The following is a 21,148-nucleotide window of genomic DNA, read 5'->3' as shown; positions in this document are numbered from 1 at the left end:
AAGCACCTACAGTGTGCTAGGCACCACACTAAGCTCTAGCGATGGGTGGGACAAAAGACAGGTCCTGCTCCCAAGGAGCTCAGTGGGGGAGAGACATCGTGCAAACAGCTATGTAGGAACAAGCTACATACAGGATAAATTAGTAGAATTAAGGGGAATGAGTAGGAACAAGCTACATACAGGATAAATTAGTAGAATTAAGGGGAATGAGGAAAGACTTCTTGTAGAAGGTGGGATTTTAGTTGGAGTAGATGTTTTTAAGTCTACATAAAAGATTCAATATCTACCTGTGGCTGTCCCTCCCTTTCCTAGTCTTCTCTGCTTCTTTCAAAGGCAGTCCCTTCCCTTTCCTTCCTTTCCTCCCTCCCTCCTTCCTCTTTCTCTCTCTCCTCCTTTTCTCCCCTTTCCCCCTCCTTCTTCCCTTCCCTCTCCCCCTCTTTCCTCCTCTCCCTCTCCCTCTCCCCCTTTCTTCCCCCTTTCCTCTCCTCTTCTTCCCTCTCCCTCCCTCCCTCGCTCTTTCTTTCGGATGGGTGGGTGGTTCTGCCTGACTGCTCTGTATTCCTCTCAGCCCCCTTCCGCCTCCCCTATCTCGGTGACGGTGACTAGGCTTCTCCCTGGAGAATCCCAGCTAAGCGATGGGGAAGGCGCGCTGGGCCAATTGTTCTCGTGCTAATCTGCGCCTGGATCTCCAGACAACCTCAGCTTTCTTTGTCCAGGCCCGCGGCGGGCTCCCGTTCTCGGACTTCCCCCTCCCCACCCTCCTCCCCGTCACAACCCCCCTCTGCCTCCCTGGAGGAGGCGTCCCCACGAGGCTGGCTTTGGGAGCACGGGAGCCATTTCGGGTGAAGGGCGAGGGAAGGCCGGAGCTTCGATTCCCGGGGAAGCTGGAGTGTCGACACTGAAGAGATGTGGTGGGGAGGGGGGAAGAAACCTCATCCTCTCCCCCACCCCAGCTCTCAAGACCTCAGTCTTGGAGGTAGGTCCCTTTCTTTGTCTGTTAAAGACTCATAGAGGAACTTGGAGACCACACAGGCGGACCCCTTTTCTTGACACAGGAAACTCACGCACGGGGTGGGGATGGTAAGTGGAAGTGATTAGCCCAAGGTCACAGAGCTAGTGTCAGAACCAGGTTTCGATCCCAGGTTTTCTGACTTCGGGCCACTTTAATACCAGCCCCTAATACCTCTTCCACTCTACCACCAATTGAATTGCTTCTCCTGGGCTCTGGGTCTTCTCCACCTGCAATGGAAATAACAGAATCAAGCCCTGGGGACTCAGACCATTCTTGCCTTATCCTTCTTCTACCCGGGGGTGGGGGGGCTCCTCCCCACCTCAAACACATTATGGTAAGGAAAGGAGGGTAAGAAGCAGCAGAAGGGATAGAGGTTAGACATGAGTGAGAAGTTCCTGCTAACATAGAGGAGGAAGGGAGCATCCTTCCTGGATGGCTCCTGACCCAGTCATTACCTATGTCTATTAGGATAAAATGTAAATTCCTTGAGGGTAAGAACTGTTGTTCATTTCTGACTTTGTGTTTCAGGTGCCTAATACAATGCTTTGTGTCAAATTTAATTGAATTGTCCACAGTTGTGTAAGTACTGAGATCTGAACCCATAATCTGTCATTCAGTCCTGTTTAAATTGTATCCTAGCCGTTAGCTACTTGTGTGATCTTGGCCTAGTCACTAAAGTGCCCTCCAGCCCTTGGTTTCCTCATTTCATGCTGCCTTTTACAAATACTTCATATCTATATAATTTATAAGGTTTACAAAATGCCAATATACATTGCTTCATTCGATTTGCACATGATCTCATGATCTTATTCAAGTATCACCTTTTTTTTTTTTACAGATTAAGAAACTGAGTCCTAGAGAAGAAAAGTTACTTTTCCAAGGTCACAGACGAGAAAGGGGGAGAGCTAAGGTTCAACCTGGGCTCTGTGATTCTAGTGCTCTTTAACCTCAGAGAATCTCCAGGGAGAGAACCTAAAGATTAGGGACATCCCAGATGTTGAGGGCAGAAGGTGGCAGGCAGGGCCAAACAATTTCCCTCCTCTCCCCTCCCCTCCCCCTCCCCTCCCCTCCTCTCCTTCTCTTGCCATCCCTTGCCTTCCCTTGCCTTCCCTTGCCTTGCCTTACCTTGCCTTCCCATTTCCTACAATGTTTATGTACTATAATATGAAATTTGCTTCTATGATTTTTGAGACAAACACTAGGCTCTTTGGGGATCCCAATTCAATACCCTGGAAGACCTCCCACATCCATATCCCATCGCCTTTGTGTTGAGGCCACCCTACTCTACAAAGGCAAGTAGGTGGTACAGTGGAGAGAGTCCTGGAGTCAGCAAGACTCATCTTCCCGAGTTCAAATCTGGGCTCAGACGCTTACTAGCTATGTGACCCTGAGTAAGTCACCTAACCCAGTTTGCCTCAGTTTCCTCATCTGCAAAATGAGCTGGAGAAGAGAAATGGCAAATCACTGCAGTATCTTTGTCAAGAAAATCCCAAATGGGGCCATGGAGAGTTGGACACAACAGAAACAAGTGAGTAGCGACAGCCAACCCTACAAGGGAAGGAGAGCTAGGATCTGCCTGGATTGTGGGCCTGGGGGCTTTGTGTCCCACAGTCCCCATTATTCGCCTCCCCCCCCTTTTTTTTGAATGATGAACATGACAAACGTCAGCTGGGCTTTTCCATGATAGAACAGATCAAATTCCAGTTCAGCTACTGAGTAGTAACTGACATTAAACTGCTTCAAGGTTGGCAAATTACTTTGTGTGGCTTATTTGTGCCTTGTGAGGCATTACGGTTTTCAGCCATTTTATAAATAAAGAAACAGACTCAGAGAAGTCCATTGGCTTGGCTGTGGTCACATGGCTAGTAAGGATCAGAGGCAGAGTTTGAACCTACATTTTTCTTATTTCAAGTTTAGTGCTCTATCCACTGCACCACATTGTCTCATGCAAATACTGGTGTGAATATGGACTTCAGTTGCAATCCAATCCAATCAGCATTTATTAAATGTCTATATGCAAAACTTAGTGTTAGGCACTAGGGATAAAAGAGATTAAAAAAAAACCTGTCTTGGTCTTCAAGGTGCTTCCATTCTCTGGGAGGAATGCAAAATCTCCCTAGTGTATTTGTATACACAAGATTATTTGGGGATGGAGAATACTGTCATCTAGCTGCATCAGAAAGCCTTAGTGCAAGAGTTGGTTTATGAGGTGCACCTTGAAGGAAGCCAGGGATTTTCACAGGTTGAGATGTGGAGGAATGTATTCTAGGCACAGGGGCAGCCTGTGCAAAAACACAGAGTTGGAAAATGGATCGCCAAGTTTAGGGAAAAGCAAGCAGACCGGTTTGGCTGGAACACAGCTTGAGTTGAGGATAATGATGTGAAGTAAACCTGGAAAGTTAGGCGGGAGCCAGCTTGTAAAGGCCTTCTGATGCCAATCTGAGCTCTCTTCTCTGAGAGTTGGTTTCCTCATCTGGAAAATGAGGGGGTTGGAGTAGATGATCTCCAAGGTCCATCCCTGTTGTCCAGGCCAAGAAGTCCCTGGCTGAGGCAGGCTCACTGTTCGTTAAGTTATTTTAGTGTGAGTCCATAACTTGAGGCCCCAAGGAAAAAGACTTCAACCCAGGGCTCTCATGAGCAGTATTTGGATCTGAAGGGATGGCCATGGGGGAAGGTTTCTGAGCCATCAGAACAGAGTCTGGGGGAGATATTGATGGTGTACATACACCCTTGTTTGAACAGTGAGTAAGCATCAACCCTACTTTGAGACTGAGTTGACTGAGATCTTGGCCCATGACAGAGTACCTTCAGCCATACCCATTCCTTTCTTGGGGCCCTTGAGGTCAGCTCCCCCTCTACCATCTCAAAATCCTCTGACTAGTCCAGCACTCACAGGGTTAACCACCTTCTTCGAGAGCTCCAGGACACTGGATTTAGAGTTGACAGGCACTGTCAAGACCACCTCATCCAACCCTCTTATTTTACTGATGGAGAAACTGAGGCCCAGAGAAGTGCTAGTGTGGGTTCAGCTCTGCTACCTTTATGGCCTTGGGTAAGTTACCTAAATTCTCTGGACCCTCAGTTTCCTCATATGTAAAATGAAGGGGCTGGAAAGTGATCTCTAAGGCCCTTTATAGGTCTATAATCGTAATTGCTACCAAATCCTTGCATGATCCTGGGCAAGTGACCTTTGCCCCCTCTGAGCCTCAGTTGCCTCATCTGGAAAACAAGAGGATTAGGTTAGATGATCTCTCAGGTCCCTTCCAGCCTGAAGAGCTTGAGTTCCATGTCCCTGATCCCTAGCCCTAGGGTGGGGATGGGGGAGGGGTGGGGAGAGAAGGTAGGGGGGAGGGTCAAGGCTTGGCCAGAGAATGTGGAAAATGTGATTAATAATTAAAACAACATCCAGGGGGAAAATCAGGAAAACAACAACAAGGAGATGGGATCCTTGTCTGGAGAAGAGAGTGTGTGCCCAGAGCCAGGGCTTCTCTGGCCCTTTCTGGGAATCGGCCACACCAGTGGGTATTTTTAGCCAAAAGCAAAAAACAAAACAAAATAAGTTTAAAAAAAAAACCAACCAAAAAAACACACACATCCCCAACCTCAAATAATCAAATATGGAAAAAGAAAAAAATCTCCCATCATATTTATTTCCCCTGAGTGGAAGTAGAGGAGTATATAAAGGAGGGTATTCCCTTAGCTGCCCCCCAACAACTCCATAGCCTGCAGGGAGTAGAAGGGCCTGGAGAGTAAATGGGGTAGGGGTGGGGATAGGGAAGGATTAGGTTCAAATTGAAATGTTTTGTTCATTAAAAGAAAAAACAGGGGAAAGAAATTTCCCTTCTCCCTGGCCCAGGGACAGCTTCAACCCAGAGCATTGAAGTTTGTTGAAAAAAAAAACTGAGTGGGTGAAGAGAGAAAGCCAAGGGATGTGGGGGCCAGAGTCAAGAAGCTAATTTCAGGAACCAGGGAACTAGTTATCCCAGAAGTGTCCTCCCCTCCCTCACCTCATAAGAAGAGCCCAGGATTTGGAGTCAGGAGGACCTAGCTTCCTTTCTTCACTGTTACTACCTGTGTGACCTTGGGAAAATCACAGCCTTTCTGGGCTTCAATTTTCACTTCTGTAAAATGAAGGGATTAGAATCTTGGCTTCTATGGTCACTTCCATATCTAACTTCACGATCCTCTGTCTAAAGTTCCTTCCAGCTAAAAGCCTTTTGATCCCCATTCTCCCACTCCCCACAGAAGACCCATCCTGGTCTGTTAGTCAATTGACTTGGTAAGCAACCCGATGTGCCTTCCCCACTCCCCAATCCCAAAGGACCCATTCTATGGTCAGACTGATGGCTACAAGTCCTTGAGAACAACAGTAGCACCAGCCCTCTGGGAAGCGAAGGAAAATGACTCCTGTTTACCTCCTTCCCCAAAACTCCCCTCTTGAACTGTGTCACCATCCCTGACCGTGAGACCTCATGGCCCTGGTTTGACTGAGGCAGAGGAATGTGAAATACCACCAGGATGTTGTTGTTGGAGAGGTCAGTGATGGAAATCTGATCCCCCCAAATCTGTAACCAGAGGCACCTTCACAGGTTTCCAGTTTTCCCCTAATCTTTGTACTTCCCCTAGCACAGTGCCTTGCAGTTAAATATTTGTTGAATTGCATTTGATTTTATCATGGATATCAGTGAGTGGAGGAAGTAGGACAAAGGTTAGATGGAGGGGGGGAAGGTGAGGCAGGAAGGTGTAAAATATTGAGGTGGTCCTGATCAGAAAGTGCCCTGGCTAAAGGGGCCTGTAAGTAGGAAGTTATCCTGGGGTGGGTGAGGAGGGCTCCAGAGTTTTGGAGAAAGGTTAAACCTGGTATTAGGGGTAGGGGGTTGGAAAGCTGTAGAAAGAAGTCCCAGTTGTAGTTAGGGGTCAAAGCTAGGGACAGGGGGACCCTGGACAGGGGAGAATCCCAAAGGGGTGGGACATCCACTTTTGGCTTGGGCGCTGGGGCTGAGTCGGATCGAGTTTCTCGGCGCCTGGAGGCTCGACGAGGCCATCCTGTTCCCTGATGGAGTCCAAGCTGCCCCAGGCCCTGGCACTGAAAAGAGGCCGTTTATGTAACTAGCTGAGCTCCAGGCGCCTGCCCGCCAGCCTGGACCCTGCCGTGTATGTGTGTGACTGCTGGTGTGTGAATGTGTGAATGTGTGTTTGTGACATCGCCTTCGGGCTGCAATGTATACAGTGTGTCAGTGAATGTGAGAGTGGCTTTTTGTGGGCGCTTCTGCTACTGTGCTTTTTACACTTCCACCTCTTGTGAGGTTCTTCTTTTTATCTCTCTGTGTTAACTATGTTACTGTGTTCATCAGCTAGGTTTTTAACCTGTGCCTGTTGTGAAGTTACTCAGTATGTACCTGTGTATCCTTGTATGTGTTTCCGCTGTGTGTGTGTAAGTCTGGAAACAGTTTTCATCTGACCAAGACTGAGCACCTGATGTGAGGGTTTGAATCAGAGAAAGACGAAAGAAAACTGTGACTGGTGCATCCACTTTTCCTCTTTCGCCTTCTACCAAGAGAGAAGACTGAACCGAAGAAGGGAAGGTTGCCCTCTGAAAATTTCTGGAAAGACACTGAGGATAAGGATCAGCTAGACCAAAAAAGGACAGAACAGTAGGGAAATGAGCTGATATTTTAGCAGAAGAGGCTGAGGTTAGACTTCATAACAGTGAAGCGTAGAACAGGCCCAGCAAGGGAGGCTAGCAGGCCTTACGACATATGACAGATAGATACTTGGAAGGAACCTTAGAAATCATTTAGTTTAGCTCACCTTTTTACAGCTGAGGAAACTGAGGCCTAGAGTGGTGAAATGACTTGCTCAAGGCCACAATGGGTCATCAGCAGTGTCTGGTCCTAGAAGCTTGCCTGGCACATAGTAGGTGGTAAATATTTTTGCTTGCTTGCTTGATTCTTTCCACTGCACAATGCTATTTGTCATCATCGGGGGTCTCTCTAGGAAGGAAAGGGGCTCCTAGATGTGGTCTGGGGAAGGATCTATGCTACAAAAAGGCAGAGGGCTGGATGTGATTTAGTTTATAATCTATAGCTCTGAGGGGTCAAGGTCCTTGAATCACATATTAGTGTGATTTTATCCTTTCGTATCTCTTTCCATGAGTACTTACAAGCACAGTTTCAGGGAAATTTCTGTATTTCCATCCAAGAATATGCCCTGCCAGTACTGGTAGCTGGGAATTAGGCCCAGAGGGTGGGGAGCAGGCCTGCAAGGGTAGGTGAAAGGAGGAGGGTGGAATAAATCTTGCTTCTGCCCCCTTCATCACTCCAGCCAGATTTCCTGGGTTTGGTTAACCTGGACCATGGGGAAGGTTGCAATGGTGGCAGTTCCAGTAACAGTTTCAGCCAGAGGATCCAAGGTTGTCTATTAATACCTCTCTTTGCACTCTTTAATTCATAACGTTTAAAGCTCACCCAGGGAAATTAAATGTAAAATAATTCCTTCTGAAACCTACAGGGCTTCTCTTCTCACCAAAGGCCTGATTGTCTCCCTAACCATACACAGATGCATAAGACACACACACACACACACACACACACACAGCTAAGTCACTTACTCTTAGTGTCTATTCTGACTTGGGCAATTTGGAAGACTCAGAGGAAACAGTGCCCTTGTTCTTGTCCTTGGAAAGATTGGAGAGGGAGACAAAACCGAGTCCTTGGGGAGCTCCAGTCTTATGGGGAAGAAAAAGCTCGGAGTCTGGGGATCTTCTGTCTGAGGGAGGAGACACAGCCTATTCTTTGGGCAGCTACCAGAACAAAAGCACAGAAAGAGGTGAATTGAGTACAGGGTGCTTAAGTCTCTGTGACTATTTCTGTCTTTGTGTCTGATTATTTGATTTCTAGGTCTGCCTAATTTTATCTTCTGTGAGAGACAGCCTTAACACCACCCCCATCCCCACCCCCACATTTTCTCAGTGGAGCTCCAGAGATAGAACCCTTCAAAAGGGCCTCTCTAGTTCGGACTCCCACCCACCACTTCTCATCTCCCTCCCCTCCAACCAGCCCTCCCCAACACCATTCCTGCCTGGACGCTGCCCCAGCGTTGACCGGCAGGTGTCGCTGTGGCCCGGAGAATGCCCACCCAGGACCCAACTGGAGAAGGAGGGAGGGAATGGGGTCGTGCGGACTGGAGGTCTGGCTCCGCCTTCCTGCCTGAGCTGGGCTGGGCCGGACCCGAGCCTGACTAGGCTGGAGATTCGGGATTTCTGCCCCCAACCTCCTAGTCTAGACCATCCCGGAGACTGGGATCGGGACGGGGCTTCCGTGATGCCCCCAGATCTACTCGCTTCTGCGCCTCCCGCTGGGGACCTGTCTGGGCGTATGTGCATGAGTGTGCGTGTAGTTGTGTGTGTGTGTGTGTGTGTGTGTGTGCATGTATGTGTGTGTATTGCGGGAGGGGACGGCGCTGGGAGTCTGAAAAGCCGGGGTGTGGGTAAAGGGAGTCGACAGGAGAAGAGTGGGGGTGACAGGGAGAGGAGTTGGGGCAAGGGAAGGACCGATGGGAAGAGGGACGTGAAACTCCCCCGGGTTAATTGGCCTCCATCCAGGTGGAGTATCCTCGGGGCCGTGAAGGACACAAGAGGGACTGACACAGAGGCTCTTCCTCCTCCTTCCACCCCCGCCCAGGGAATCACAGGAATAGACCCAGGGACTCAGACACTCCCAGTGGTGCATTCAAACAAATACTGACCCCCGCCCCCCCCACCTCCAATAGCCTATATTAGCCGATCCCACCACAGACACAGACAGACCTGGGCAGAAAGACACACAGTCACCGACACACGTTCCCAGGCTGAGCAGCCCTTTTCCTCACAGGCTCACATGGACACACTGACAAAACTACACTCTCCTGGTTCGGTCTCTATGGCAACCCCCCTTCTCTGCCACCCGCAGACCGGGGCTCAGCATCGCGTCCCCCCTCGATCACTCTAGATAAAGAGGACGGACAAGGGGTGGGTGTTGGGAAGGACAATGGGACATAAGGTGGCCAGAGGCTTTCCAGGCAGCAGTGGCCAGTGTCTTTCCTCTTAGTACTGGGGGGGGGGGGGAGATGTGATTGATTTTCCGGTAGGAAATTTCCCCCACCACCTTGTGAAAGTGAAGAGACTTCTAGGTCCCCAGACTAAGACTGGCATCTGATGACTTCATAAGGCATAACCCACAAAGCAAATACTCTATCCATGGGTACTGGAGAGTGGACTGCACCTGAAAGAAAGGAAAAAGAGTGAGGACACTCACTGTTCACAAATAGAATCCTACCCATCTATCTGGTTTTTCTGTCATTGGCCTACTGAGCTGTAAACTCCATGAAGGCAGGGACCAGTGTTTTCTCTAAACTTACCTCTTCCAGTGCCTAGCATAATGTTCTGCACACAGAAGGGGATTAATAAATCTTGTTTTGTTGATTGTACACACAATTTTCAACTCTGTCCATTTCTGTCTCACTTCCAGAGAAATATTCATGGATGCTTCTTCTGGCCCATAGATTTATACTGAACTATGCTCCTTGGAATGTCTTTCAAATAAGTATGCTCCTAAATCCATGGCCCATTTATCGCTATGCCCTAAAGCTAACTCACATATATGAACATCCATGACACAGAGCTAATACATATGTACATGGAAAGTTTGGGGGTATCAGCCTCGGTCTGCAGCCTGAGAAACACACCCAAGACCCTTTCGACTTAGGGTTTCTTGACAGACTATGTACACACACATAAACACTCAGACTTGATGCACTGAGACACACATGCACACAATCACAGAAACACACTCAGACATATACACACTCCCCCCTCCCTTGGAATCTCTCAGAAGCTGTGTGTGGGGCCAGCTCTAGTGCAAATTCCTGCCCCTCAGACCCTTTCATGTCCACCCACCCCCCTTCCTCCCACATTTCCTGTGCTGAGAAACCCTTCTCTGGAATGTCTGTGAGCAGCATCCCCCGTACTCCCTCTTTTCCTTCCTCACCCCCATCCCTCTTTCCTCTCTTACCCCCACCTTGTTCACCCCTTATCTTAAGAGTAAGGACACCTGGGTTCTAGTCTAGCTCTGCCAATAAAACCTTGAGTCACCTTGGCCAATCCAGTGAGGCAATCATACAACATTTGCCAAGGTCCCTTAGGTTCTTTTCTCTCTGTTTAAGATCTAGTTAAGGAGACACAATTTATACACAGGAGACAATTAAAGGGAAATTATGTGTTAAGCTGTATGTGGTAATAATAATAATGATAATAATAATAATAATGATAATAATAGCTAAGATGCCACTGTGATGAGAGCTTTGTGAGTATTGCATCATTTGATCCTCACAACAATCCTAGGAGACAGGTGCTATTATTATCTCTATTTTACAGATGAGGAAACTGAGGCAGAGGCAAGTCATTTTTCCTGGGCCAGACTCATCACATACCTGTTGCTACTAATTCTAAATTTAACAATCAGTTCATAGAGTTGAAGTAGTCTGGGAAAGCTTCATGGAGTAGGTAGGACATGCTGGGCCTTGAAGGATGGCTAGGATTTGATGAGGCCAAAAAGAAGGACCAGTGGAGCTTGGAGCCTTCTGGATACATTTCAGAGCCTGGTCTGGTGAAGGGTTTCCTTTGGATGGCAGTGGTTAGATATACTTGAAACATTCATGGAGAGTTTGTAATGCTCAGCTAAGGAGTTTGGACATAAGCAAATATAAAGTTAAAAGAATGGTTGGGGATTTTTGAGTAAAGAATTTCTGAATTTGTGGGAACCTTGGAAATCAGTCTATGCTCTTCAATTTACAGAGAGATGGACTTGCCCAAAGTTACAAAGCTAGCTACTGGAACAAATAGGACTAGAACTCAGGTCTCTTGGCTACCAGTTCAATTCTCTTTCTGTGGCACTATAGTCTTTTCCAACAAATTAGTGGTTAGGTTAGGTTAGGTTAGGTTAGTTTAATTAAACAAATGTTTATTAAGTGTATATTGTGCTTGATTGAGGCTGTTGACAGTCAAAATGGAAAGGATGAACCTGGGAGACAGTCTTTCTGGGCATCCAATTTCCTCATCTGCAGAAGGGGGACAGTTATTTTTCCCACCTTCCCACTACTGAGATGAGTGGGGAGGAGGGGCTCAGGAGAATCAAGGGCTCACCCAAACCATTATGGCCCTTTATGCTTGTTTTCCTATTTCTTTTCTGCCCACATTCTTGTGTGACCCAGGGCGTTTCCAACATTTTGCCACCAGAGATCTGGAGACGTAGCTGATCTGGAGGTGAGTGATGTTGGAAACTTTTCCAAGAGAGAGAATACAAGTTAGCTAGCTGTTTAGAACTTGATTTCTGTGTATCATCTTTTAAATTATGGCTGACCTCTGGGCTTAATGCCCTGACCATCCCTTTGGGCTGTACTTGGGGGAATGTCAAGAGAAAATAGACATGAAATGTCCATGAAAGTCTCTTCCCTCAGACTAGGGGCTTCCTAAGGCTAGGGCTTAAGTCTGTTTCTTTTTTTTCTTCCTTCCTTCTTTTCTTCCTTCCTTCCTTCTTTCCTCTCTCCCTCCTTCTCTTCCTCTCCCTTCCTCTTTCCCCCCTCCTTCTACCATCTCTCCCCTCCCCTCCCCTCCCCTCCCCTCCCCTCCTCCTCCTCTTCTCTTCTCTTCTCTTCTCTTCTCTTCTCTTCTCTTCTCTTCTCTTCTCTTCTCTTCTCTTCTCTTCTCTTCTCTTCTCTTCTCTTCTCTTCTCTTCTCTTCTCTTCTCTTTCTATCTCTCCCTCCCCCCCTTTCAAAATCAAGGTTCCTATACAGTAGAGGTTTGGGAAGAAAGTACTGTGGAGGAATCACTAAATTTATGGCTCCTGAAACAAGAGAGGGGTCCAACAGCTCTTGCCCAAGTCCTCAAGAAAATGCTTTACCAGGTGCTCCATCTAATGTGCTGAGGGTTTTTCTCTAGATCTCTTGAAATTGTGAAGGTAATGATAGAACTCAGAGACTGCTCAAAGGTACATTACCAGCCTGCCTCTTTTCCTGGTCATACATTTCTTTGCTAATACGCTATTTTAGGCTATTGCTCTGGTGCAATTCTTTGTTGATAAATATGCCATAACCTCCTCACATGCACTATGCATTTTCTTATTGCTCTCTGGATAACTCTCCCTAGGATACAGAAGGAGAAACCGAGGTCAGGAGCTGTGACAAAGCATTGGCTAAAGGTCACTGCTTTCAGCAGGATGGGATTCAAGTCTGGCACATGGAACACAGAGAAAGTTAAAAACAGCCTCATGTCCTGGAAGTTTGTTCCCAGAAATACGGGTGAGGACATGGAGTCCCCATCCCTGCTCCAACTCCTTCCAAACCACTGGGGAAGGAGGAGGAGCAACTCATTGGATGAGGGTGGGAAACCCCTAAGTCCTCTGAGGCTGCTTCTTTCTTATCCTTACTTGTCAGGTAAGCGTGTAATTGTGAGGAGGAAGTGAGAAAGGGGAGATTAGAGGTAGATGTGAAATAATGCAGGCATGGGTGTTGGGAATGATGGAATATGGAGTTGAGGGAAGAGAATGGAAAGATTAGAAAATGGGAACAGATGGTGAGATGGAGAATCTGGAGGATAGAGACTTGCAAAGATGGGGATATGAAAGGAAGTAAGTATGGGGAAAGGAAAAGACAGAGAAATGGGAGAGAATGATCAATAGGGAGCAGGGTCCAGGATAAGCAAGATTTTTCTCCACTAAAATACAGATCTCATGCTTCATCATGTTGTGGTTCTCAAAGGTTTTGCCAGCAGAGTATAATCCTCTTGATGGACCTGAAGGTTGCATTTATGGACTGTGTATCTATTATGTGTATACTAGTCTACTTGAGTCTGGGGAGACTACTCACCAGGTTGCCCAAAAGGGGGTGAATTTTTCAGTCACAGCAAATTAGGGAGAATAGCTAATCAGTTGTAGAAGGGTTGCTTTCTGCCTAAATGGAAGGAATAGTCACAGCAGAGGAAATTACAGGTCCTGAAAGTACTGAAGCAAGCTCTCAGTCCTGTGTTATTGCCTGCAGATGGGGATGAACCTTCTTTGAAATGCATGTAACTTGACTTATCAGGCAAAATTTTCTGGCATTAAAATTTATACTTAAATTATGTTAAACGTGTCCCTCATTGCACTCTAGGAGGTTGCCTACTTTGCCAGAGTTCTAGCACTGATGGGGACACAGAAGGTATGTAGGAGATGGAGACAAGGAAGTGAGGGAGGGGGCTATGGAATGGAATCATGGAATGGGGAGGTGGGGAAATGGGAGCTATGAGGAGATGAGGGAGGGGATGGAGACATGAGAACATGAAGTGATGGAGATAATAAGAAGCTGTGGGTGCAGTCTTTTCCTTCGAAAGTTCCCTTTTGACATGGGAGTGGGGGTGGGGTGTATGGTGGAGGAAGGAGGAAGGGAATAAGAAGATGAAGACCAGAGGAGGGGTGGGAGTTTGGGTTTGCTTTAGGCGTCCTCAGCTCTCCTCTCGCTCCAGTCTAGTCCAAAAAGGTGCTTTCCCTTTTACTGGCATTGATATGCAAATGTTTGGTCTCCAGCTTTGAGTCTAGCGCTCGGCAGTTGCGTTTGAATGAGAAAAGAAGCTATGTAGAAGCTCAGTTCTGACCTGGGAGGCCTCCCAGCCGGGCCCTACACACCGCACCGTAGCACTCCCGAGTCCTCGTCCCAACCCAAGTCCGTGGACCTAGTCAATCCCTGTTCCGATCCCTTCTCCCCAGCCAGTCCTGTGAGCTGGTAGCAAACGGTGAGAAAACCTCATTTCCTTTTTTCAGATTCTGTCCTGAAGTTCCAGCCCCACGACGAGAAGGGCGGGACCAGGGAACCCGGGAGAAGAGAAAGAAGCGTGAAGCACAGTGCGAGCACGTGGTCCTGGTGTCCCGACGCCGTGCCAGCCTGGTGCTTGGAGGGGGCGTCTGGGAGTGCAGCAAGATGGGAGGGCTGGAAGGGCTGCAAGGAGCCTCCGCGATCTTTTGCTTCAAGTGTCTCGTTTTGCACAGTAGGCAACTAAGGCCCGGAGAGAAATAGAGATCTGCTTCCGTTGGCGTCTGTCTGTGTGACATGGAATATCCTACTAGAAAAGGTCTTGTGAATGTGAGATAGTGTGTGTGTGTGTGTGTGTGTGTGTGTGTGTGTGTGTGTGTAAGGGAGAGAGTTATGTGTGCATAGGAAGGAGTCTCGTTTCAGACTCAGAGTATGAACAAAGGTTTTGTGCACCCCATGCAAAGTTTGAAATTTAAGTGACCTTTATGTTAGTTTCCCTCCCCCATCCTCTTCACTGTAACAGATGTAACTTGACAAATTACTTTCCACAGATAATGTTATTTTATAGCATTAAAATGTGTTTTTATTAAAAAAATAACATTAGAATGACCCCCTTTTCCATGTTTTGCGTATTGCGACCTAGGTGTCTGCCTATGTTGCCTAGTCCTCTTCTGAGTGTATGTCAGTGCGAGAGACTCTTGATGAAGGTGCTTGTAAGAGAGAAGGGCAGGAGAGAGACAAATGTGTATGAGACAGTGAGGGATGGCTAAGGAAGGTGAGGCATAGAGAGAATGTGTGTGAGAGCAAGCCCGGAAGCTGGTGCTTGCACATAGTGGGTGCTTAATACATGTACTGAGTGTGTTCTAGAGACAGGGAGCATGAGTGCTGACAGTGAGAGAGAACAGGAGAGAAGAGCCAGAGAGAGTGTGTGAGTGAGTGTGAGAGCCAGGGAGCCTGTGTGAGTGTATGAGAGAGCGCGCCAGGGAGAGCATGTGTGAATGTGTGTCGGAGAGAGCCAGGGAGCGTGTGTGAGTGTGTGTGTATGTGTGTGTATGACAGACAGCGCGAGAGCACTAGAAGGGGCTAGGGAGTGTATGTGTGCGTGTGTGTGTTAGAGAGAGCAAGCAAACGGGACGGAGAAATCACGAGCCAGTCTGGGAGTGCGCGAGTGTGCGTGACCGTGTGTGCCCGCGCGTGGGTGCGCGGGTGCTCGGGGCCTGAGCCCCAGCAGCTCCGGCTGCAGCGGCAGCGGCGACGGCGGTCCCGGAGCCGCATTTCTGGAAACACTTGCAGGGGGGGCCCGGCGCGCGGCCGGCTGAGCTAATAGCTGGCGCGCGGGCCCTGGCGGAGCGGGCGGGCGGGCGGCGAGCGCTCCCTGGTCACATGGGCGAGGGGAGGGAGGGGGGCCGGGCGGGGGGAGTTTAAAGAAGCTTAAAACCCGAGGAGCCGGTGCAGAGCGGGCGGGAGGGCGGCGGCAGTGCTGGCAGCAGCGGCAGCAGCCCCAGTGGCGGCGCGCGAGGAGCCGGGCTCCGGGGAACGGGATCCAGGGAGGAGCGCGCTCGGGAGCGGGCGGCGAGGGCAGCCCCAGTGCCCGGCGCTGGGGCGGAGAGCAGCCAAGGGAGGCGGCGGCTGCAGCGGCGGCGGCGACGCAGAGCTCCGAGCGCGGTGAGTGTCGGACCGTGTGGCCCCCGCCCGGCCCGGGCCCCTGGCTCGGGGGTGGGTGGGATTCGCAGGCGGCCGGGCGGCTGGCGGCCAGACTGGCTGACGGCTGGCAGCCCTTCTTCGTAGAGCTGGTTGGGTGCGGCCCGGGGCGCTGGGGGCCGTCGGGCACGCGTGGGGTTCCGGGCCCCTCCGGGGGGGGGCTTTGAGCCCCTCAGCCTGGAGAGGGCGGGAGGAGCGAAGAAAGTTCAAGGGAAACTTTGCCCGAAAACTCCGACGGGGGCCGAGTCGACGGGGTGGGGGGGCTCAAGAGGAGAAACCCCTCCTGTGCCCCCCAAACCATGGCCCCCGGAGCTGGAGCGGGAGGGAAAGGGAGGGGGAAAGAGCGAGCTAGCGAGCTAGCCAGGGTGTGGTGGCCGGGCCGAGCAGCGCCGGACAATTGGCCTGGGGGTTTGGGATGGGGGGGACGGGAATGGGACGGGACCAAAGATCAGAGCTGTTCTCCCATCCTCCCTTCCCCCCTTCACTCCCTCCCGCGGGCCACCTCCCCCTCATTCAGGCGCTAGACTTGTAGGATACCCACGGGTACCTACCCTCCCTTCTGCTTTCCCTCTCTCCCAACCCCGCGCCTTCTCTTCTCCCTCTGTTGCTCCCCACCCCTACTCCCCCTCCAGTTAGCTGAGCCCTAGGATTTGGGAAAATCTCTGAGGATGGGGAGGAAATGTGTGCGGGGGGGGCCAAGAAGTGAAGTGGGCAGAGGGTCGCGGTGACCCCGGCCCTGGGCGGGGGGAGGGGCAGGGGGCGGGTTAGTGGGCATGGGGAGGGTTTCCTCCCCCTCGGGAAGATTTAAATCTGGACATCAAAGTCCCTGGGGGGTGAGGGGGTCTCAGTATGTTTTTGTGCTTCCCTATGTCTGTATCTCCTTGTGTGTATTTGTGTGTGTGTGTGTGTGTGTGTGTGTGTGTGTGTGTGTGTGTGTGTGTGTGGCAGAGGGGAGGGAGGTCAGAGGACGGACAGCTCTCTCTGTGTCTCGCTCCTCTTAGCTCTCTCAGTCTCTCCCCCCAGTAGCTCCGGGCGGGCTGTTTCACGCCTTGTTGAAGATTCAGGATTTCTTTCTCTTTCTGTTTCCGTCTCTGTCTCGATCTCTTTCTCTCCTATTTTATAAGAGAATGTTGTCTTTGTGAGGGGGGGATGGGGCTTAATATGCAATCGACCCCTCCCTCTTTGCAGATCCTATACTTTGTTCTCGGAGAAGGCCAAGGTAGGGGGGATGAGAAATTTAGCAATCTTCTGCTCTATCTAGAATTGTGGATGGGAAATGATTACCCCGCCTCGGACCCCCAGACCCCTACACCTCATGCCTAGGGATCCTGGCAGTGGTTGGAACTTCTTCCACCTACCATGAAATTAGGAGGGGAGGGCCTACCCTAACACGACTGGATGATAGCACTCACACTTGGAAACACTCAGACGTTAGAGCTTGGATGTTGGAGCTCACACTTGGATACATTCATGTATTTGGACACTAGAGCTCACACTTACAATTGGACACTTAGATACTCACTTTCCTGCTATTAAGATTCAGGGCCCAATTCCCTCCAGGGGTGAGAGTGGGAATAGGGATATTTATTGAGAACCCACCACCACCACTTTCCTTCTAGCTTGGTAATTCAGTTTTCAGCAACTTCTCATTTGGAATCTAAGCTTAATCTATGAGAGAGAACACTGAAGGATCTCTGACCTTTTTGCTTTTTCCCCTTGGAGAAGTTTATGGACTCCTGGGAAAGCAAACACTCAGATTTGTACATATATATGTGGTTTTCCCCCAGTTCTTCTGACCCCTCTCTCATTTGGGGAGGGTGTCAGATTGAGAATGGGGAAATGGCAATATGGCCTGGGAAGTTTTAACACATTTGAGTCTTGGGAGGAGTGACCTCATATACAGCATTAACTTCTGTTACTCAGAGTTTCTTTTCCAAAAAACATTTCTCATGATGGAGGTGGGAAACAGACTGGGATGGACCCAGGGAGAGGTGTTGGGGGGAATTGAAACCAGAGGATTTAAGCTTATTTGGGAAATACAATCAGATTTCCTACAAGCTTGTCAAGAGCAATTTGGTCTGTGGGCTGCTGTGCTCTTGACTAGAAGCCAGGATTCCTGGGTCCCAACTCTCTGAGGAGAGGATATCTTTAACCCCAACTTTTCTTCTGCTTCTGGAAATGGTCTTGAAAGGGAAGAATACTCATCTTTCATACTACCTCTCCAGCGAGAGACCTCCTTTCTTCATCTTTCTCTGGTTCTGGTCAGTGTGTCTGTCCCCTTTGCCCAGAATCTCTTCTTGAAGGTAAACTTTAATTTCTCCTGCAAAGGAAAAATTTTGTCACTCACCACCACTGCATTTATTCTTACCCCTATAAGTCCTTAAAAAATACCCCATCCCCCAATTGTGGGGACCCCAATATTCAAGTTGGTAACATGGTTTGGATTCCAGGGGATGATGGGTTGGTAAACATTCTATCTAAGTTGACTAGTACTGTTTTTGTTATTCTTATTGTGATACTGCTATTTTCTATGTGATAATTCTGTTATTGATTAGAATAAACCATTGTCTCCTTGATATAACAAATATTCACTGGCCATAGGGTGAAATATGGTCTATTTGCCCATGGGACCTTTCTCACCATTTCTACTTATCCACCTCTTCCCAGGAATAGGGGCTGGGGGCCAGGGAGGGGAAAGAAACCCAGGTCTCTGTTCATCTCCCAGTCCATCTCAACTGTTTGTCATCCCAGTTCCCAGTTTCTCCCCCCCCCCATTGAGAGTTGAAGTGTAAATGAATCGGAAACATATGGATCATATTTTCTTTGAAATGCAGATGGGGCTGGGGAAGGATGGGGATGGACCATGTGTGCCTGGTTGGGGGGAATCCTGGAGGAGGGGGCTAACATTGCCCCCTCCAACTGAAGGGCTTGGAGGGGGAGGGGAAATTGAATGAATTTCACCTTTTCTAATTCTTTAGTTCTTTGCCTCTGACCTTTCCAATTTCTGTGTCTCATCTCTGTGTCCTACTCTGTGTTTGTGCATGTATGTTGGGTGAGTGGGTATGTTGTGTAAATATTATTCTTATAGCCCCAGTACATAGCCCTCAACCCCTTAGCCTCCCATCTTCCAGTGGGTAGGGGCTGAACCTCTTTTAGGTGGGGGAGTTTAGAAAAAGAATAGATTAGTGACATGGGCAGGGCAGGGAAGCTCACTTGCTTGGGTACAGATGTCAGGAATCAGGGGCACCATGGAGCCTTAGAACCCAGGGTTAGTTCTAGAGTGACTGTGACTTCAGGAGAGAGGCCAGTTCTCAAGGGATGTCATTATTAAGGACCATGTCAGAATGTGGGAAGGGGATGCTGAAGCCAGCCCAGTGGTGGTGCTACTGGGGAAGAATGTTGTGTTTCTGGATTCAGTCTTGTCTAGCAAATTTACAGTATTTGTGAGGTGAGGGACTACTCAGGAATGCCCTCCCCCTGGCGCCCCTGCTTTTGGGATAAAATACAGATTAAGGAGACAGTTTGAGATGGTGTTTCTTTTCCTCTGGTATTGTTGAAGGAAGATAAAGAGGGTATCCTGGGGATATAAAATGAAATGGGGCTTTGGAGTATGGGGTCATATAGTTGTACTTTTAGGAGAGAAGAATATGTATGTGTGTATGTATGTATGTATGTATTGTGTTTATAAGCATGTATGTATATATGTATGTGATGCTATATGGAGGGGGCCATACTTGGGGAGAAGTGAGATATATCAGAGTTTTACAGATAGAGGAGATATTGTATGAGGTATCTTACTCATGTGTGTGTGGGAGGGGCAGAGATAAGAACTGGCCGTTATATGTCAAACCATGTGGGATAAAGATAAAAATAAAGAAGAAAAAAGTATGAATTCAAACTGTCTGATTTTCCTGGGAGTTAGAGTTTTCCCAAAGTGAGGAATAGGAAGAAAGAGCAGAGCCCAGACCCCAGGAGCTCTCCTAGCTCACTCAGCTTTGCACTAATAAGCTTGTTGGGGCTTTAGGCTGGAGGCTTTGAGTGCAGATTTCTTTGTATAGTGTAAGTATGTGGGGCTGCATCTGAGGAGGTCTGGGAGGGGGAGCATGCTTTCTTTTGCTCCTTCCAGCCTCACGTATCCTTAGAAGGGAAGAGATGCTAGATCTGACTACAGATGCCAGAAAGCTAACTTGGGGTGGTAGTGAGTGGATTGGTGGGGGAGATCTCTTTTACCTAAAAGAAGGTATTAAGGGAATGGTACCCTGGAAAAGCAGAGTAGTTCAGGGAAAAGAGTGCTTTGGAGTTAGAGGTGCTGGGTCTATATCCTGACTGTGCCGTTTACTGTCTAGGTGGCTTTGGATATGCCACTTAGCTCTTCTGGGCCTCAGTTTGAATTTGCATTGCCCCCCATTGTGGAGCAAGGGAAATGATAGAATCTTCTCATGGTGCAGAAACAGCACAGGATTTGGGTTAGAAAACCTGGATTGAATTTTAGTTCTGTTGCTCACTAGCTATATGACCTTTCAGATTCTTGGTTTCCTTGTCTGTAAAATGAGGATAACCTTTATATTATCTCCCTCACAAGGCTGTTGTAAGGATCAAATGAAATGATGTCAATCATCAGATAAAGTGCTTTATAACTTTAAGTTGTTTTTTTTCTTTTTATTATTAGTAAAGAAAATAATTCTCATCTTTTTGATGGAGTACAGATAAAAATGGCCTCAAGACAAGTCCCTATCTCACTGTCATTCTTTTTTTTTTTTTGACTTTTTTGGTGAGGCAGTTGGAGTTGAGTGACTTGCCCAGGGTCACACAGGCTATTTACTGTTTTGAAGACTAATGCACAGTCAATAAAATAGTTGCTTCTTTGCAACTAAATGGGCAGCTAGGTGGTACAGCGGACAGAGTACTTGGCTTGGAGTTAGGAAGACTCATCTTCCTGAATTCAAATCTGGCCTCAGACCCTTACTAGCTCTGTGACCCTGGGCAAGTCACTTAACCCTGTTTGCCTCAGTTTCCTTATCTGTAAAGTGGGATGGAGAAGAAAAAGGCAAACCACTGCAGGCAGACTGAAATGACTAAACAACCACAGATTGTAACTAAATAGAAGTATTGAGTTATAAACTCCTTTTCTGTAGGCTTACCCAAAGCTTACAGTTCAGGTGAAAGCTGGGTTATAGGCATGATGTGTGCTTCATCCTTCTCCCTGCATGATTTTAATATCTTTGGCTAGGTCTCTGCATTTTGGTTCCACATAGCTTGAAGATTATGCATTTTTGGTATGGGGATGTCTGTTAAAGACATTTTTAAATTTTCATGAGTCAATATCCTATCTGGGCATTTTTGGGCAAAAGAATTATGGTTATCAGTCATGACCATCATCCTTACCTGTAGAGAAATTAGGAGGTCTTGAGGAAAAGACTTGTCTTCCAAGGTTGTCCTGGCCTAGGTGAGATGGGGGTTGGAGGCTAGTGTTCTTAGTGACAAGGTGGAGGGAATAGGGACGGGAGAACATAAAGCAGCCTAGTCCTGGCCTCATTCAGTTTGGTGGAGGTGACTACTGTCAGGCCTGGTCCTGTTTCTTAGAGGCCATTCAAAGATCAAAGATCACCTGACCC

At 48.4% G+C, this 21,148-nt stretch overlaps 1 protein-coding gene and 1 long non-coding RNA gene across 6 annotated transcripts in view; both read left to right on the top strand.

Moving 5' to 3' along the window:
• Window positions 1-208: 208 nt before the first annotated feature.
• Window positions 209-14,430, top strand: LOC144456827 (uncharacterized). Of its 4 annotated transcripts, XR_013485960.1 has the most exons (5): window positions 209-976; window positions 1,541-1,591; window positions 12,196-12,347; window positions 13,197-13,244; window positions 13,844-14,430. It is a non-coding gene; the product is annotated as an uncharacterized LOC144456827 (long non-coding RNA). The 4 variants fall into 4 exon arrangements; XR_013485961.1 differs by lacking the exon at window positions 1,541-1,591; XR_013485959.1 differs by having other exon boundaries at window positions 209-1,591.
• Window positions 14,431-15,268: 838 nt separating this feature from the next.
• CNTFR (ciliary neurotrophic factor receptor) overlaps window positions 15,269-21,148 on the top strand; it is a 93,819-nt gene continuing 87,939 nt past the window's right edge. For both annotated transcript variants that reach the window (XM_020966932.2, XM_020966931.2), the window contains exon 1: window positions 15,269-15,497. The gene's annotated coding sequence lies outside the window, so the exon portion shown is untranslated. The remainder of the gene's footprint in view (window positions 15,498-21,148) is intronic.

The sequence above is a fragment of the Phascolarctos cinereus genome, unplaced genomic scaffold (assembly GCF_003287225.1).
Source record: "Phascolarctos cinereus isolate Bilbo 61053 unplaced genomic scaffold, phaCin_HiC Scaffold_4;HRSCAF=312, whole genome shotgun sequence".
Taxonomy (NCBI): Eukaryota; Metazoa; Chordata; class Mammalia; order Diprotodontia; family Phascolarctidae; genus Phascolarctos; species Phascolarctos cinereus.
The sequence above is the reverse complement of the archived record's forward strand: the minus strand, read 5'-3'. Positions and strand labels throughout refer to the sequence as shown.